Raw genomic sequence first — 15650 nt, forward strand, 5'->3', positions numbered from 1 at the left:
ACACACATATGCACATAATTAAAATTTAAAGCAAAATCTTTTAACAAGAAGTGTTATTAGTATAATCTCTAAAGGTCTTATTAGTAAACAAACCCAGAGTCAGATATTGGGGTGAACGCTGAAAGATCGGAGAGACAGAACAGATGACATCCAACCTCATCTCACCAACTTCTCAGCTGATCCTGTTTCCTCAAAATGAATGCCTCTGAGTCCTCATTTGAATGGATCTCAGCTGTACTGTTGTTAAAAGCCTAAAAGCTTAACAAGGCTCTAGTTCCTGGTCCTCAAGCCTTATATACCTTTCTGCTTCCTGCCATCACTTTCTGGGATTAAAGGTGTATGTCACCATGCATGGCTGTTTCCAGTGTGGCTTTGAACTCTCAGAGATTCAGATGGATCTCTGTCTTCAGAATGCTAGGATTAAAGGTGTATGTGCCACCATTTTCTGGCCTCTGTATCTAGTGGCTGTTCTGTTTATTAGGGTGCACAATGTATTAGGGAACACAATATCGCCACAAGTGTTGGCTTCTAAAAGTCTAAAGAAGTATTACACCATATTGCAATATTAAATAAGATGCAATATAAGCTTTTAATATTCAGAAAAATTTTTTATTAGAATTTTTGTTTGTTTGTTTGTTTGTTTTTTGAGACAGGCTTTCTCTGTGTAGCTTTGCAGCTTTCCTGAGACTCATTCTGTAGCGCTGGCTGGCCTCGAACTCACAGAGATCCACCTGCCTCAGCCTCCCTAGTGCTGGGATTAAAGGCATGTGCCACCACCACCCGGCTCCTATTAGAATTTTAAATTTTGTATATTTATATAGCATTATCTATGAATGAGTCCCAACATACTGTGTTTTAATCTTTTGTGAATTTCTTTAAATGTCATTGGTAAAATCAACAGTAATGTGGTAGGATACAAGACTAACTCAAAAAAATCAGTAGCCCTCCTATGTACAAATGATAAATGGGATAAGAAAGAAATCAGAGGAACATCATCCTTTACAATAGCCACAAATAATACTAAATACCATGGGGTAACTCTCACTAAGCAAGTGAAAAACCTGTATGACAAGAAAGTTAACTTCCTGAAGAAAGATATTGAAGAAGATATCAGAAAATGGAAAGATCTCTCATGCTTAAGGATAGGTAGGATTAACATAGTAAAAATGGCAATCTTACCAAAAGCAACCTACAAATTCAAAGCAATCCCCATTAAAACACCAACATAATTCTTCACAGAGCTGGAAAGAACAATACCCAACTTAATTTGGGAAAACAAGAAACACAGGATAGTTAAAAGAATTCTGTACAACAAACCCACCTGTGGAGGCATCACTATCCCTGACATTAAGCTCTACTATAGAACTACAGTAATAGAAACAGCTCAGTACTGGCATAAAAACTGACATATGGACCAATGGAATCAAACTGAAGACCCTGACATAAACCCACACATCTATGAACACCTGATTTTGACAAAGAATCCAAACTGTACAATGGAAAAAAAGAAAGCATCTTCAAAAAATGGTACTGGCATAACTGGCCATCAACATGCAGAAAAATGCAGATAGAGCCATATCGATTACCATGCACAAAACTCAAGTCCAAATGGATCAATAACCTCAATATAAAACCAATTATACTGAATCTGACAGAACAGAAAGTAGGAAGTAGTCTTGAAGGCGTTGGCACAGAAGACCACTTCCTAAATATAACACCAGTAGCACAGACACTGAGAGCAAAAATTAATGAATAGGACCTCCTGAAACTGAGAAGCTTCTGTAAGGCAAAGGACAGAGTAAATAAGACAAAATGGCAGCCCTCAGAATGGGAAAAGATCTTCAACAACCCCACGTCTGACAGAGTGCTAATCTCCAAAATATATAAAGAACTCAAGAAGCTAGACATCAAATAACAAGCAATCCAATTAAAAAATGGGCTTTGGAGCTAAACAGAATTCTCAAAGGAAGAATTTCAAATGTTCAAAAGATTCAAGGAACTGCTCATCATCCTTAGTCATCAGGGAAATGCAAATCCAAATGACTCTGAGATACCATCTTACACCTATCAAAATGACTAAGATCAAAAGCACTGAAGACAGCTTATGTGGGAGAGGATTTAGAGCAAGGGGAACACTCCTCCACTGTTGGTGGGAATGCAAACTTGTACAACCACTTTTGGAAATCAGTGAGGCGATTTCTCAGAAAATTGGGAATCAATCTTCCTCAACACCCAGCTATACCACTCTTGGGCATATACCCAAGGAATGCTCAGTCATACCACAGAGACACATGCTCAACTATGTTCATAGCAGCATTATTCATAATAGCCAGAACCTGAAAACAACCTAGATGCCCTTCAACTGAAGAATGGATTAAGAAAATGTGGTACGTATACACAATGGAGTACTTCTCAGCAGAGAAAAACAATGACATCATGAAATTTGCAGGCAAATGGATGCAACTAGAAAATATCATCCTGAGTGAGGTAACCCAGATTCAGAAGGACAAACATGGTATGTATCCTGTGGTGATATTGTGTTCCCCAAAATATTGTGCACCCTACTAAACTTATCTGGGGTCAGAGAACAGAACAGCCACTAGATATAGAGGCTAGAAAATGGTGGCACACATGCCTTTAATCCTATCACTTGGGAGGCAGAGATCCATCCAGATCTCTATGAGTTTAAAGCCACACTGGAACAGCCAGGCATGGTGACTCACGCCTTTAATCCTAGGAAGTGAGCTTTTAATCCCAGGAAGTGATGGCAGAAAGTAGAAAGGTATGTAAGGCATGGAAACCAAGAACTGGGTGGTTAAGCTTTTAAGCTTTTGAGGAGCAGTTCAGTTCAGCTGAAATCCATTCTGGATGAGGACTCAGAAGCTTCCAGTCTGAGGAAACAGAATCAGCTGAGGAATTGGTGAGGTGAGGAAGCTGTGGCTTGTTCTGCTTCTATGATCTTTCAGCGTTCACTCCAATACCTGGCTCCACATTTGTTTTTTAATAAGACCTTCTAAGATTCATGCTACATTATCCACTCATAAGTGGATACTAGAAGAAAGCAAAGGATAACCAGACAACAATACACAACTCCAGAGAAGCTAGCTAACAAGGAAGATCAAAGGAGGGACACATGGATCACCCTGGGAAGGAGAAACAGATGAGATCTCCATTAGTGAACTGGGGGTGAGGGTGGGGAATAGAGGGCAAGGGATAGGAGATGAGAATATAAGGGAATGGGATGGTTGAGGTGGAACAGGGATGGAGTGGGAAAGTATTGAGAGAAATACCATGATGGAGGGAGATATCATGGGGATAGAGAGAAACCTTGTGCTAAGGAAGTTGCAAGGAATCCCCAAGGGTGACCCCAGCTTGGACTACTAGAAATAGTGGAGAGGGAGCCTGAACTGAACTGGCTTGCCCCAATAATCAGATCAGTGAATGCCCTAACTGTTATCACAGAACTTTCCTGTAATGACTGATAGAGGCAGATGCAGAGATCCACAGCCAAACGCCAGGCAGAGCTCCAGGAGTCCAGTAGGAGAGAGAGAGGAGAGATTCTATGAGCAAGTGCATCAGGATCATGATGGGGGAACCTGTAGAGTCAACCAAACCAAACTAGTGGGAACTCATGAATGTTGAATCAATGGCTGTGGAGCCTGCATGGGACTGACTAGATCCTCTGCATGGAGAGACAATTGTGTAGATAGATCTGCTGGGGGTGGTGGTGGTGGTAGAATCAGAATCCATTCCTTGTGCATGAGGGGCCTTTTTCCGAGCACACTACCTATGATCAGACACCTTGTGCAGCCTTGAGGCAGAGGGAAGGGCTTGGGCTTGCCTCTACTGGATGTACCTCTCCATGGGAGGCCTTGCCTTCTTGTGTTGGGGAGTGGGGAGTAATTTAGGGGGGGAGGCTGGGAGGGTGGGAGAAGGGAAGAGGGAGATCTTTGGTTGGTGTGTAAAATGAATGAAAAAAATTTCTTAATAAAAAATAAATGCATAAATAAAAACACCTGACTTGTCAGTGTTTGGAAGAAAAGACAAAAAAAAACTTTATGAAGGCTCTCCAGGCTCAAGACACATGAACGGCAACACCCAGTTCTGGTTAAAAGTATCAATTGGACAACCATATATTTTATGGATCTCTATAGCTTTTGAGGTAATTTTTTTTTTCAAATTACAAGGATTCTTTGTTCCTGCATTTCTTTTATTAAGATTACATGAACTGTTTATCCAGTACTAAATGGTAAGCCCTGAAAGAATACATACAAGTAACATTAGGCAGTTTGTGCAGGCTGTACACACACAGACACTCACTCATATCTCTCTCTCTCTCTCTCTCTCTCACACACACACACACACACACAGTATACACTATATAGATATAGATATAGATTATGTATGTATATCTATATCTATCTATCTATCTATCTATCTATCTATATATATATATATATATATATATATATATGCACTCACATACAAGGAAGCTAAAAGAGCTTTTTTTTTTTTTTCTAGACAGGGTTTCTCTGTGTAGCTTTGCGCCTTTCTTGGATCTCGCTCTATAGACCAGGCTGGCCTTGAACTCACAAAGATCTGCCTGCCTCTGCCTCCTGAGTGCTGGGACTAAAGGCGTGTGCCACCACTGCCCGGCGCTAAGAGAGCTTTTAAGTCGAATTCATGCTATGTGCACATTGTTGATGTGCATATAGCCAGAACTGGTAGTTGTCCTTTGTGTCTCCTGAGCCTGAGTATCCTTACTAAAGCTCACTCTGTCTTTTATTCCAAACGTAAACAAGTCATTTGGTTTTACCAATGACATTTAAACAAATAAACAAGTACACACACACATATATGTATGTATATATAACAAGTATTTTTTGTTTTGTTTTGCTTCAAGACAGGGTTTTTTTGTGCTGTTTTGGTACCTGTCCTAGATCTCGCTCTATAGACCAGGCTGGGCTCGAACTCACAGAGATTCACCTGAGTGCTGGAATTAAAGGCATGCACCACCACTTCCTGGCTATAGCAAGTATTAATGAAAAGAGATTCTATGGTTTTGAAGAGAGCAGGAAGGAGTATATGGGAAGTTTGAAGCAAGGTAAAGGAAGTGGGAATGATATAATTATATTATGATATCAAAATAAAAGAAATAATTTAAAAATAAATAGGCAGAACTTCATTGTCTCCTGGGCATATTATAAACATTGTATTTCAGCATGTGTGTCTTCTTTCTGTAAGCATCAATGAGTTTTGAGTATCTTCTTAATCTATTTTGGTGAAAGAAATTTTGCAAATGAGTAAACAGTGTTCCCAAGGTAAAATGATAATGAATAATATATTAGATGCCAACTGCTTTGAAATGTTCTCAAAATGAAAAAAACTGCTTACTTATGAAAATGTTCATTATATGAGGTTAAGTGTTATGCACATGAATAATGTGGGCATATGATGAAGATGACTAACAAGGTTTCTGAGTCTCCATACAGGATTGTTTAGTCATCTGAGCCATCATGGAATCATTTATTTTATTAAGACCCTTATAAGATAATTGTGGAAGGATGGCTCAGTGGTTAAGAGTGCTTGCTGCTCTTCTAGAGGACCAATTTTAGTTCCTGACACCCACATCAGGCAGCTTACAACTGCATGTAACTCCAGCTCTAGTGGAACCTACTTTCTTTTCTAGCCTTTTCAGATGCAAGTGAGATTCATTCAGATAAGCATATAAATATACACATTTTAAAAGGATATCATAAGAGTAGGGCATGCTATTATACTCCTCTATTCCCATAATACCAGTATTCTGAAGCTTAGATGAGATTTCCATGAGTTCATGGATATTCTAGATTATATAAAAGACCCTGTCTTAAAAATTGGGAGCTGCTTATTCCCTTTTCTTTGCTGTTTGTTTAGTTTTTTAGAAACTTTTCTTGTTTGCCAGCTTCTGTAATGCTAGAAGGCACATTATACTTAGTAAGAAAAGGAATTAATAGTATTAATCAGTGTTGGGTGCTGCTTGCTATGATACTGGCCTATTAGGCATGTTGCTAACTTGTGTACTAATAGCAAGACTGTTTATTAGGGTAACCACGACTTTTTCAATCTGATGTGAAGCCTACTTCACAGACGGTAGTTCATATCTCATGTTTCAAGCCTAAAGATAATCCATGATTTAAAAGTCATGGGCTCTAGGGGAAAACTTCCTGATGTTGCTTTTCTAAATGGTCAAGTTGTCTAACCACTGCCTTAACATTTAACTTTATTTCTATAAATTTGTCCTGCTCCCAACTTTGATCAGGGAAACATCTTTTAGTAGGGACTTGTTAGGCAGAAGCACATTACGGTTTATAGAGGCGAGAATTAGCAACTTTGAGTGCTGGAAACTCTGAGGGAACATCAACATGAATGCCTACATCCCCATCAAGGTTCAGTGTTCATCACAGGTGAAAGGATGGGCAGGCTGTAAGGGCTGAAATACATGAAGAAATGCAGAGAAATGCTGACTTGTGAGTATGACTAGCCTGTTTCCCACAGGGCTCACAGCAACTGTGATTATCTGCCCAAAATGGCACAAGATCAAGCCAATCATAAATTTTATCATAGAGATGAAAGGAGTTGCTTGTGATATGTTCCTAGCTAAGGAGATATAGGCAACTGGTGGCAGCTGAGAAAATAAGTCACATTTTTATGATTATGGCCACTGATAGGTTCTTTGTGTTCATTTAATGACTTCATGCCCATGTGTATACAAACAGCAGTAACTTGTCTAGGTGGATTAAAAAATAATAGCAAAATAAAAAGTAGAGGATGGCTTTGATAAGCCACCACTGTTCAGAACTATTCTAACAAATTTTAAACTAAATATATGTTGAATATTCTTATATCTTCATTCATGTTTCCTTTCTAACATTATGTGTTTTCTAAGAACTGTGGCTCCATCTTAATCATTCATAATTTGCCACATTGCCTTCAGAAAACTAAGCTGTTAGTAACACTATGAATTTGGGGATGTTTGGCTTAATCTAATGACTGAAGCACTACAAGTGTCTGACATGACTCATTCTAACAATCAAAATAGAAATCACTGACATATTATACAAGAAGAATGACCTAAAACTTCAGTAAAGACTTCAGGAATATCATCCTTGATCTCTATTGTCAAGTTGTCTGAATTTAGGATAAGCATGGAAACACAGCTCTAAGTGTGTCTGTGAGGCTATTTCTAGAAGTATTTATCACAGAGGAAAATCAATTAAGAATGTGAGTGGCACCATCTCCCGGGGCACAGTCACTGATTAAATAATAGAATAAAGCTGTCTGAACATCAGCTTGAACCTCCCTCTGTTTCCCAACTTAGGACTGATGTGACAGCTGCCTCAAGTTCTGCTCATTTTGGAGGATGTGTATGCTCAAACTGTGAAACACACCTATCCCCACTGCCTTATGTTGATTATTGTCACCTTTTTGATCACTGTCATGGAAAAGTTAAGAAAGCTGTGATAATAATGCCATTGGTGAGATAGGAGGTGCTCTTCCTTCAAGGTAGATATTCTAAAATGTTTCTCACTTTTTGCATAGCAACTGGAGTTCACTCTTATTTCTACCCATTAACTAGTTCACGGGAATTATATGCGATCTCTAAAACAATTTAATATGCAAAGGACATGCAGAGACATTTAGATTCACCCATGCAGTTTCCTTAATCAAGACTTAAACCTCCTGTCTATATGTCAATGAGTTGTAGACAGTAAAGCAAAATCTCTACTTTTTTTTTTAGCTTTTAAAGACTATATAGATCAGCAATATATACCAATTTCCAATGGTTTTAATACAATAAATTATTTTAATATTTGCTTTTCATTTACATGTGTGTCTGTGTCCAAGAGAAGCCAGAAGAGGTGTAGAATCCCCTGGAATTGAAGTTACAGGTGGTTGTGAGCTGCATGACATGAGTGCTAGGAGCTGAACTTGAGCTCTCTGAAAAGCGACAAATGTTCTCCCCAGTCCCTAGTCATTGTTAATATTATAATATAATACTCTGAAAATATTTTATTAGCCTGAAAGTTTCAGAACACAGAGGTGTTCTGATTTATTTTCTTAATGAAATTTGCATATCAATAATTATATGTTAATTGCTATAATTGTTAACATTATTCGTCTTTAAAAAGGATTTGTGTTTACTTTTTAATGAAAAGTCCATTTAATATAATAGTTCTCATTCATTTGAGCATAAAAATTCTTATAACTACCTTTAAAGTGTGAAAGCACTTTACTTCGTGAAAATTTGACTGTACGTAAGAAATGAGGTCAAGATATTTTGGAGTTTTTTCATGTATTTTTAATTTATTTTTACTTTTACTTTTTTGCTTTGAAAATACCTTTTTACTTATAAGAAAAAATTGTTTTATTTTGTATTTAGTATCTTCATGCAGCTCATATTATGTAATGACATTCATTAAAAACCTCCAGGAAATATTCTAATAGTATTTTCTTTTTCAAAAATGTCTCTAGCTCTAGCAAGCCAGGAGAATTAACTGACTAATTGGATAATTTCTGGAAAATGAAGATGATATCAAGATATTACAGACTGAATATTGTTTGTCTAACTTTCCTCTAGACCTTACAGTGAAGCTAGGATGCTGTAATTTCTAAATTCTATGCATGTAAAATGATTCTTCTTATATCACTACATTAATATTTTCTCTGATCCATGTTGGATCTGGCTATTCACATCCATAGCCATAGCCATAGCCTCCTTTTCCTTTTCCCTAACTAGGCTGCACATTTCCTGCTCCTTCTTGTACCTCTATTAGCATTTTAGCTCATTTTCCTCCAAAAGCAATGGACACATGAGAAAGGAAATGAAAGTTTAAAGAAGAAATAATAATAAGTCTTAGAGAGTATGATTATATAAAATATCCATATGCATGTAAACCATAATTTGTGTTTGGCAGAAATAATATACAATAGTTCAATGAGTTGTCTGTGTGAATTTTCAGAAACAACACAGTGTTCAATTTATTTTGGGGATCTGTACTTGTTTATCTTCAGAAGAAAAGTGTCAGAGTGTCAAGGAATAAAACTTAAGAAAGAGAAGAGATATTTCCATGGTGCATTTTTGCTTCTGACAAACCAGTCTCCCACCACATTTCTCTTCCAAAGTGAACAAATTCTCCATTTCCTCCATTTAATAATTGTTTGGCATACCTCCAGGCCTTAGGTTCACATGAGTTACTCTGATCCACAAATGGCCTCAGTGAACTTTCATAGCACTTTAGTTTGTTAACAGAAGATTAAGTGTTCAATTACTTTCAATTAATTGTATGTGTCTTCAATATTTATTTAGACTAAAAACAAAGGGGACAATTTTCAATACTCTTTATATCAGTATATCAGTTCTTCTTGCTAGATATTATCTACTCAGTTTTTATTGCTTCTAGATTTTATTTATTTTCTCCATGCATAATGCCACAATGCATAATGTCACAATGCATGATGCCAGAATATGTACACATACACACACATATAGATACATATATAGATATAGATACCATACATACATGTATATGTATGTATGAGATAATTTATATAGACCTCTTTGATCAGATAGACATATTTTCTTTTTTGTAATGAAAAAATACAGATGTTCCACTTGCCCATAACTTCTACTTCAGTGAACAAACTTTATATGCAATACCTGCTGTTTCTCTTCCATGAACTCCCAAGGAATTCATTATATCTAATATTAAATGTTCCTCCCCTTAAGTGGTAATCAGAGTAACACTACTGCATATTCTTATCATCAGATAACCGGGATCTCTACTATGGAACAGTGCCATTTTTATCTATGAATGACAGGCAAGCTGCATACACGAGCCCTCAAAAATATTGCCCCTAAGTAAGATATGTATAGTGGCACCCTCAACTGAATATGCCTTTATTGATGGCAGAAATTATGTAGGGCCTTAACCCTAGCTTAAGAACTGTTTTCTTGAAGAATGAGCACCTCCATAGGTTATTCAATCCAAAGCTGTGAGCCAAAAAGCATCTACACATATGAGTAACACTAAATATATTTACTAGCTTATAAATGTGTTTGTTTGGTGAGGTGTCGTGGTGTGTGTGTGTGTATGTGTGTGTGTGTGTGTGTGTGTGTGTGTGTGTGTGTACATGTTCTGTTTGCTATGCTTCTATTCAAATCCATATTGAAGTAATGATCCTCAGTTTTATGATATTAGAAAACAACTTTGGGAAATGGTGACATCATGAGAAATGATCCCTTGTGAATGGAATTCATATTTCAATGAAATGATTTCTTTTGTGCCTGTGTTGTTATGCAAGGAGATGGGCATATGCAAACCACAAATTAGAAAAACAAATACAAGATATATGTAACTTTGATTTGTAATTTGCAGTCTCCAGAAATACAAGAAAAAAAGTATTTGTTATTTGAGCCACCTGGTCTATAATAACTTACATCAGCCTGAACTTGTAAGGCAGGGGATGTTTATTAATGAAGTCCAGCAGAAAGATTTTGAAATCAAAGTTGTAAGTCTTTATTCTCCACAAGCAACAGTAAGAATCCAATCATTACTGAAAGAAATATACAACTATACCTGAATGAAAATAGCTTTGAAGGAATTCAATTTACAATTAACTATTAAGTAACACATTAAACATGAAATAGAGATATCTTCAAGATGTATAGAGATGTCTAGATAAACCTTGTGCTGAAGATCACAGCCATACAACAGATAAACTGAGCAAGAGACACAAAGCTTTCAGCCTTGAACTAACTATCTGATATGGTAGTATTTTATTTGTACTGAAATGTGATTTTAATTGTATATTAATAAATAAACTTGCCTGGGGGTCAGAGCTATTAAAGCCATAGCAAGAGCATGGCAGTAGTGGCGCACGCCTTTAATCCCAGCACTTGATAGACAGAGCTAGGTAGATCTCTGTGTAAAAAGATACAGCCAGCATTGGAGACACATGCCTTTAAACTCAATCCTAACCATAGAAGACCGGGACATCTTTACAGACAGGCAGTGACGAGGCATGGGTTTACAACCAATGAGAAGGCAGAACTGAAAATCTTTATAAAGACAAACACACAGGAAGTAGCTCCCTTTCAGAGAGCTCTCTTGGCTGAAGAGGATTGTTGAAGCAGGAAGGGTGAGGCTCTTAGCTTTGACCTCTTGGCTTTCTTCTCTGAATCAGCTCTGTGTTTCTTATTTAATAAGATGGTTGGTTACATCTACATTTGGTGCCCAACATGACAAGAATCCATTAAAAAATGCTTAACTTGGCTTGGCGGTAGGTCCGGTTTCCCGCTTGGGCAGCCGGCTCCCTAGCCCGATCCCAGGTTGGCTTGGACTCAGGCCAGACTAACCTTGAGCTACTTGCTTAAAGCCAGTGCTACAAACAACTCAGGCCTGCCCTGCCGAACAGGGCCCCTGCCTGTAAAGCCAATGCACGTGGTTGGAGTTTAAGGAAGCCAGAGCCAAGGCTTGACTGGGCTCAAGTGGGAACACGTGGCTGGATTCAAGCTCTTAGGCAGAACTTGTGGCTATGCTTGCTCTCTCTCTCTCTCTCTCTCTCTCTCTCTCTCTCTCTCTCTCTCTCTTTCTGTCTCTGTCTCTGTCTCTGTCTCTCTCTCTCTCTCTGGATTCACACCTCAGACACTAGGTGGCTGTTTTGAAATTACCTCGGATTTCTACTGTTCTACACAGACTTGGTAAGTCACTTAACATATCAGATATTTTAAAGGAAACTATTTAAAAGAGAAATTTTTTCCACATTAAAAAAATGGGTTTTCTGTGTACATTGGAAGAAAATTGGGCTTTGTTTTCAATTTTAGGCAGTCTGACAATGGAACAACTATATGAGAATATTAATGTTGATCGAATTATGCAGTTTATTACTATGCTTATCCTCATTTTACTTTTAAAAATGATAATAAATTTAAGTGCCAGGATGACAGCTTTAGAAAAACTTGTTAAACCAGTAAAAATTCAGACAGAAGAAATTAACAATGAAGTTGCTTTAAGATTGGATCATAAGGTTACAGAAAGAAAGCCTGTTTTCACAGTCACCCTTAATTTGTCCAGTAACCATACAGCAGTTGCCTAATCAAATGACTACACAAAATATTTGGGCTCCAATTGAAATGTTAGATTTACAAAGGTTTAAGGAGGCAATAGTATCTTATGGCATGAATTCTCCATATGTAAAGCAAATGTTAAACTCTTGGTCAACATATAATAGGATTGTACCACAGGACTGGCGGGAGCTGGCACATGCTGTTCTTGAACCCAGTCAAAGGCTTCAGTGGCTAACTTGGTTCAAGGATGAAGCTAAAAACATAGAAAAACAATGGAGGGATAAAGGAACACAAGTCTGCTAGGATCAGCTTATTGGAGAAGGTCAATATGCTTCAGCACAAACACAATGTTTATGTGATGTCCAAACTCTAATTTTATGTTGAACGGCAGCCTTGAATGCATGGGACAGAGTTGAGGAACCAGTAAAAAAAAAACTGAGTCATTTACAAAGGTTATACAAGGCCCAAAAGAATCTTTCACAGATTTTTTTACAAAGACTGGCTTCAGCAGTAAAGAGAATGGTCCTGGATTCAGAAGCTAGTCAGATAATAATTGAATCTTTGGCCTTTGAGAATGCGAATGCAGCATGCAAAAGAATAATCAGGCTGTTAAAGGCAAGATCTGCACCTTTGGAAGATTGGATTAGAGACACAGTTAATGTTGAAGCTCATGAGCATGATGATATGTGGGTAGGAGAAGCAATTTCAAAAGGTTTGAGGAATGTTAGATGTTTTGGATGTGGAAAGCAAGGACATTTTAAAAGGGACTGTAAACAGATCATTCCTAAAAACAATGTTTCTTCAAGAAACAATGGCAACAGAATGCCCCTTCCTTCTGGAGTATGCGGAAGGTGTGGTAAGGAAAAACACTGGACCAACGAATGTAGATCAACAAGGGACAGACAGGGTAATCCTTTGCCTCAGTCTTTGGGAAACTGCCAGCGGGGCCTCATGCAAGCCCAAATAGCAAATCCAGTTCAAACCTTTCCTGCAGTCTTAGAGGAAACCCCTACTCAGGGCAATTAAATAACCAAATGCCTATTGGAATAAATCATGCTGGTCAGGATGATGAAACAGAGAGAATAGAAAATTCAGGAGAAAACATAAAGAAAATTTTTTGGCAAACTTCTATTAATGAACAAAGACCAAAATTATTGATAAAAATAAATGGTGTTTTGTTGTCTGGTCTGGTAGACACAGGTGCGGACGTTACCATAATTGCACCAGAATTTTGGCATCCAACTTGGCCTCTTCAGGAGGTAAACGTTCAACTGTTAGGAATTGGGACATTATCTCACGTGAAACACAGTGCAAGATGGCTCAAATGTATAGGTCCAGAAGGACAGAGAGGAAAATTGAAACCATATGTAGCTAACATAGCTATGAACCTGTGGGGTCGAGACTTGTTGCAACAATGGAATACTCAGATTAACATCCCTCCAATCTCAGAAACAAATCATAAACTAGCACATGTTTCTGAGAGAAGTATTAGAAGGCATTATTCTGAGTGGTCACCAAAAATCCATATTATACAAGAACAGGGCACAACAACTGATGATCTTCCAAAGACACCGACAGCTCTACTTTTAAAATGGTTAACAGACAAGCCTGTATGGGTCCAGCAATGGCCTTTAACAACAGAGAAACTCCAGGCTTTAGAAGAGCTGGTAGAAGAACAGTTAAATGCTCAACATATTGAAGAATCAACCAGCCCTTGGAATTCTCCTGTATTTGTTATTAAAAAAGAAATCTGGTAAATGGAGAATGGTAACAGACCTTAGAGCAATTAACAAAGTAATTTAGCCAATGGGCTCTCTACAATCTGGAATTCCTTTGCCTACTCTGTTACCAAAAGGATGGCCTCTCATAGTTATTGATTTAAAAGACTGTTTCTTTTCAATACCCTTACAAGAAAAAGACAGGGAAAGATTTGCTTTCACAGTGCCTACTTATAATAATTCTCAACCGGTTAAAAGATTTCAATGGAGGGTCCTCCCACAGGGGATGTTGAATAGCCCAACTCTGTGCCAATATTTTGTACAACAGCCATTGGAAGTGATATGTAAAAAATTTTCTAAATCTATAATTTATCATTATATGGATGATATTTTACTAGCCGACTCAAATGCAGATACTTTAGAAAGTATGTTTGAAGAAGTAAAGAAAATTTTGCCTTGCTGGGGATTACAAATTGCTCCTGAAAAGATACAAAGAGGAGATTCTATTTATTATTTAGGATATAAAATAGAGCTACAAAAAATTAGACCCCAAAAGGTGCAAATTAGGAGAGATAGACTACAGACTCTTAATGACTTTCAAAGATTATTTGGAGATATTTCTCATCTACAAACTATTGTTGGGGTAAAAAATGATGAACTGCATAATTTGTTCAAAACCTTAGAAGGTGACAAGGACTTGGATAGTCCAAGAGAATTATCACCTGAAGCTGAGAAAGAATTGGCCTTGGTAGAAAAGAAAGTACATGAAGGTCACATGGATCGTATTGATCCAAAGCTGGATTGCATTTTGGTTATTTTACCTTCTAGGCATTCTCCTACAGGAATATTAATGCAGAGGGAAGATATTATATCAGAATGGATATTTTCACCAAACAAACCAAATAAAAAAAATAAAAACTTATGGGGAAAAAATCTCTGACTTAATTTGGAAAGGAAAATTGAGACTTTGTCAACTAGCAGGAATAGACCCAGCAGAAATTGTCATACCTTTAACTAAGGAGGACATTGAAAAATTATGGACAGAAAGTGAACCTTGGCAAAGAGCTTACAGTAACTATTTGGGAGAAATTAACAGCAAATATCCCAAAAGCAATAGAATTGATCTTATAAAGAGAGCTGATTGGATCTTGCCTCGAATTGTACAGGAAAAACTCATATCTGGAGTTTGTACATTTTATACAGATGCCAACAAACAAGGAAAGGCAGGTTACAAATCAGAAAATTTAAGTAAAGTGGTTCAAAGTCCTTATAATTCAGTTCAAAAATCAGAATTGTATGCTATTCTGTTGGTATCAATGGATTTTTCAGAACCTCTCAACATAGTAACTGACCCTCAGTATGCTGAAAGAGTAGTATTACATATTGAGACTGCAGAATTTATCCCTGATGCTTCAGAATTAACTTCACTATTTATTCAATTACAAGATACAATCAGGAAAAGGAGTCATCCTTTATATATAACTCACATTGGATCCCATAATGGTCTGCTAGGCCCTCTTGCAGAAGGCAATGATGAGATTGATAAATTATTGATAGGAAATGTGCTGGAGGCCTCAGAGTTTCATAAAAAACATCATGTCAATAGTAAAGGTTTAAAAAAGGATTTTTCTATAACCTGGCAACAAGCCAAAGAAATAGCAAAGAAATGTCCTACTTGTTCCTTCTACAATCAAACACCATTACCAGCAGGATGTAACCCAAAGGGTACTCAAAGGAATGAAATCTGGCAGATGGACGTGTTTCACTTTGCAGAATTTGGAAAATTCAAATATGTACACCATACCATCGATAATTATTCAGGA

Source organism: Peromyscus eremicus, chromosome 3 (genome assembly GCF_949786415.1).
Source record: "Peromyscus eremicus chromosome 3, PerEre_H2_v1, whole genome shotgun sequence".
Lineage (NCBI taxonomy): Eukaryota > Metazoa > Chordata > Mammalia > Rodentia > Cricetidae > Peromyscus > Peromyscus eremicus.